Source organism: Microtus ochrogaster, linkage group LG2 (genome assembly GCF_000317375.1).
Source record: "Microtus ochrogaster isolate Prairie Vole_2 linkage group LG2, MicOch1.0, whole genome shotgun sequence".
Classification (NCBI taxonomy): domain Eukaryota; kingdom Metazoa; phylum Chordata; class Mammalia; order Rodentia; family Cricetidae; genus Microtus; species Microtus ochrogaster.
Genome location: NC_022028.1, coordinates 26606310 through 26611309, shown reverse-complemented (window position 1 = coordinate 26611309; position 5000 = coordinate 26606310).

The window sequence follows — 5000 nt, the reverse complement described above, 5'->3', positions numbered from 1 at the left end:
CCATGTGCTTGATTTTCTAGTTATTTATAGTTAAGAGAGTATTTTAAAGATGACTGTTATGTTATGTTGTTTGTCTGTTAGCCAAGATCAGAAGTTTTAACTCAAGGAGTAAATCATGAAAATCAGTCTAAAACAATAGCCCTAGAGATTATGTTATGGTTGAGACCAGGGACGAATCACACACAGGTTCCCAGGTGTTGGGGTGACCCTGGACCTTGTCCAGGCCAGGACCACAGTTTTCAAAAGTATTCTTTTGTTTCTGCTACTTTAAAAATATTGTTTCTTATTACAATCTATATGCCATTTCACTGAAATATTAAATTGTCAGTTCTGTTGGCCAACTCCTTCCTCAACTTCTACTCTGGGTTCAACTGACCCGCACACACCAACTAGCAACACAGAGTTAAAAGAGGACATTGAGTATCTATTCATGAAAAAACTAATCTAAGAGAAAAACTAAAACTTAAATGGCATTTTGCTTGTTAGAGTAACTGTCATATGTGGAAATTACACATTGTCTAGAGTTATGATTCTCCCCAACCTTCTTTAGGCAGTATCTTTAAAAATTGCCCTGTGGACACAAACTGGATACAATGACAGGAGTCAAGACCTCAGGAAACTATTTAGTTATCTTTTAGCTAAGATAGATTTTTTCTTATTTTTCTTATTAGACATCCAAGAATCTCCACCTTTAGTATAATCAAAACATCAGTTTAAAACATCCAGAAATGTAACCACTCTAGTCCTTGAATTTGTTGAATTTCCCACAGAGAAATTATGGATCGTTTCTGAGAATATTCTCTCCTAGTTGATTATTCATATTTAAGCAGGAGATGACTAGCCAATCATTACATACATGCATATATACATACATATGTATATATACACGCATACATAAAAATACAGTAAATTTATTAAAATACATTTGTCTGTACATATAGTCCTATCAATCTCTTCCAAACAATCATGCATACTATTTTCTCTTATGGTATGCATATGAGAAGGCGCTAAGTGCCAACATAAGGCAAAGTCCTGAGTTCAAAACACCCTACCAGCTAGCTATCAAGCCTTTTGGGCATTCATATAAGTCTACTTATTTCCTTGAAGAAATTAGAAATTGGAACCTTGTTCTATTTTTCTGATGAATATGGTTGTTTCTGAACACCCTCCCCCTTCCTGGTGTTCTGAGATTCTTTGCCCTCCACAATGAAGCCAGTCACATGGGTGTCATGCTTCCTAAAATGGCACTCTTCTGTTTCCTAGTCTGCACTGGGTTTTACTCAGTGTGTCTTCCCAAGAAGGTAATGTCATTTGCTATATTCACACCCTGACAGTTTTACTTAAATGCTATTTTGCCAAAAAAAAAAGCTTCCTTTTCTAAGTTACAGATCCTCCTAACAACCTTCAAAACACAGTCTCTGCTCCTGGGTTTTGTCCATGGAAAGGAACCAGAGTGTGGACTCTCATAAAAAAAGTCCAATGTTTGAGCAGTGCTGAGAAACTCTTCAGCTAAGAATCCATTTAATGCTCTCAGCAAAAAAGAGGCTGCAGAGGGAGAGAGGAAGCAGGGGTAATCAATTGTGATTTCGCCTTTGCTGGAGATGGAAAAAGACTCCTAAATAAGGGCATGTGTTGAGAGGGGCCTGCTGAGGAGTCTGAGGCTCCCAAACAGCCAGGGGCTGCCTGAGGAGCTCTCAAGACCACGCAGGGAGGAGCACTGTAGCATTGACTGGGAGCTTTTACAAAGTGCTTTACAGAGCCTGGGTTGCCTGGACCCCGGCAAGAACAACTCGATACCCGAGAATGTGGAATACTGAAACACACAACTTGCTGTGGGAGAGAAGAGTAAAGAGATCTGGGATTCCATTAGACTCTCTCAGGCGGTAAACCGGAAGGGGGCAATTATGGGACACCTTAAATGTCATCCATCCACACACTGAGTCAACTTAGCAACTTTCACTGAGAAAAGAAAAACAAACAAAGATACAACAACAACCAAAGAGTGTCTCTACAGTTGGGATAGTTTTATAGACCAATAGAAAGTTAAAACCCTTTAAAAATGTCCATTTTCAGTGTTATTTTAACCTCAACAAGGAAAGCCAACAGAGAAGAGGGAGGGGAAAATATTCATAGAATTGGCAGCTTCTCTTGATATTTAGACCATGTTTATCAAGTTTTCCCACTATCAAATTGCATAACATTTCCATCCTTAATAAAACAAAAGACAAAAAGAAACCCAACACAAAACAACAACAACAAAACAAGTTTACTTTTAAAAAGAAAATCCACAGCATTACTTCTGAAGCTGGAAAATTGTGTGGCACCCCGCCCCCTGGTCAGTTTTCCTTTCTGAGAATACAACAATTAGACAATTCGGCCTGTGGGTGTCTATATTTAAGCTCAAAACACATGGCTTTGTACTTAGTTTCATAAGCAGAGTGCCAGCAAGTTTCCTTTTGCTTTTTCTCTCATACTTTAACCATTAAAAACCAGCAACAAAAGAAGGGTATTTTGGGGGGCTGGGGAGGGACATAGGATGGGTATTAAATAAAACTTCTCTCGACCAAGAAATCTTTGACGTCCAGCAAAGAAACAGACACTCAGAATGCTACAAGGACAGAAACTTACCTTTGACTCCTCTTAACAGTGTAAGGGCTACAGTGGCAGGGTCCCGCAGAGTTTTCCCCATGGGCAGAACTGCCAGGACTGGTAGAGACTCAGAGAAGGCAAATAGGAGCCTTAGCTACGAAAATGTGGAGAAATCCAAGAATTAAAAGTGTCGTAATTTCGGTTAGAGGAGAGTACAGTCTATTTTGTAGAATATATGACTCAGTGCATATTTCTTTGCCATTGTTTTCAGGTTCACTTAACCATAAAGAGGGAAGACAGCTCAGTGAAGCATGCCTAGCTTGACAATAGGCTTTCTGCAGGTTAGCCAAATTCGACTGGCAAAAGCTCTCCCCACACCCTTTTGTCCGCTCCATTTGCACCATAATGTCGGACCTTCCTCACGTATTTCACAGATCCAGTCTGGTCATTTATCCCCAGAGATAGAAAAAGTCATTTTTGGTCCCGTCCTTAAAAGTTACTTTAATAAAGTATTGTGCAGTTCCACCGACAAAAGATACAAAGGGGTAAATGCACTTCACATGGCCACAATTAGGGCTTCTGTTTCCGCTCTCCTGCCCTTGTCAAAGCTTTGATTTAGTTTTCCTCGGTTTTGTCCAAGGGTCATTACAGATGTCTGCAGACAATTAGCATCTCCCCCCACAGCACTCCCCAACGAGATGATTAGCAAATTAAAACTTTGCATTCTTGTCTGTCCACGGAGACCTCTTGGGAAAGATCAGCAGCTGTGATTATTTGTGAGGCGGGCATCAAGGTGCTTGTCTCTACATTTGGGGGAGCTAAATATTAAGTTAGCAATTCAGAAGCCCATTAGGTCACATGCTCCAGCATTTAATGAAGCATTCAGCTCTGAAACTTAGAAACAATTGTATCCTTGATGTGTGTGTGTGTGTGTGTGTGTGTGTGTGTGTGTGTGTGTGTGTGCGTGCAGGAGTGTACATCCATGCCATACACAATCCATGCCAACTCGACCCATTATAAACTGGACTTGGCATAGCATATGGACCGTTGAGTACATTTTCAGCCTCTGATGCAGAAACTGAGCCCCTGCTCTGCATAAGGGCTCAGTATAATCTTTAAAGTATGCACGACCTATGGAGTCAAGTAAATGCCAACCATAAATGAAGTATTCAAATGATCCAGAAGAGATCGGGTCTTCGGTTTCAAGCAGCAATTGAAACATAGGAAAAACTTTCTTGGCTCCATCTTTGTTTTAGGAGAGCAAATGTTTGATTAGGTTAGCAGACGGCAGAGGCGGAAGGCAAGGCTTTTGGCAGTAATACCCCAACCATATATAGGATATAGAATCTACATAGAGGTCGGATAAAGGAGGCCCAAATGTCAGGCTTCCATTCAAAATATACATCCTGGAAAAAAAATAGACATATTTCTCAAGTGTATACACATAACTAAAGATTTTTTTTAAAAAAAGAAAGTTCTCTGTCTCCTCATTTTTCTTCATGATTTTGTGGTTGTAACCCATACAGATAAGTACCTGTAGAAATCAGTGAGTTATGCAAAGATGGAAGGCAGACAATATTAACTGTAAAACTGAACCTCATGTATTAGCTAGCTGCATTATCTTCCTCCTAAGTGTCTCAGGAAACTCAAAACATTGGCAGTCAAACACCTCCCTGGCACCTCTGTTTAATGGCACAGGCTTAAAGCAGCAGGGAGAGCTTTTTTTTTTTTTCTTTGCCTCTCCAAAATGGATTATCATTGCACTGGAACTCACTCTCCATTGTACTGGGAAATCACTCTCCTACTCCTAAAACAAAAAAGGCTATTGACAAATTCTGAAAAAAATGCAGGTGTGATGATTGAGACCATCTGCATTTTCAAGTTCTACAGAGCAAAAGTGTTTGTAATTTCCTATCTCAAGCCCAAAGTAGCTGTGTATAGAAAAAAAGAAAAAAAGCTATGGCGATAGGAACAGGAATTGGCCCATGCACCACTCCTGTTCCCTTATCACCAAGAAATTCCCACAGGCCAGGGTGACTCAGGCCCATAATGCTAGCTTTTATGAAGCAAGGATTCCTATAAATTCAAGGTCAAATGTAATTCCATAGTGAATTACAGACCAACTCAGGCTGTTTTGTAAGACCTTGGCATAAATAATAATAAATGATTACAATGATAACGGTGATGTTGGGTGCCACAGTACACATCTATAACCCAAATACTGTCTTGGTTAAGAAAGGCACATTCCTGGGGCTTGTTGACAGTCAGTGTAGCTAAAAGAGTCAGCTACAGGTTCAGTGAGACCCTCTCAAATAATAGAGCTGCAGAGAGATGCTGGCAGACACCAGATAGCAACTTCTGTCCTTCTCACAAGCAAGACACACAGAAACACAAAGAAAGAAAGGAAGGAA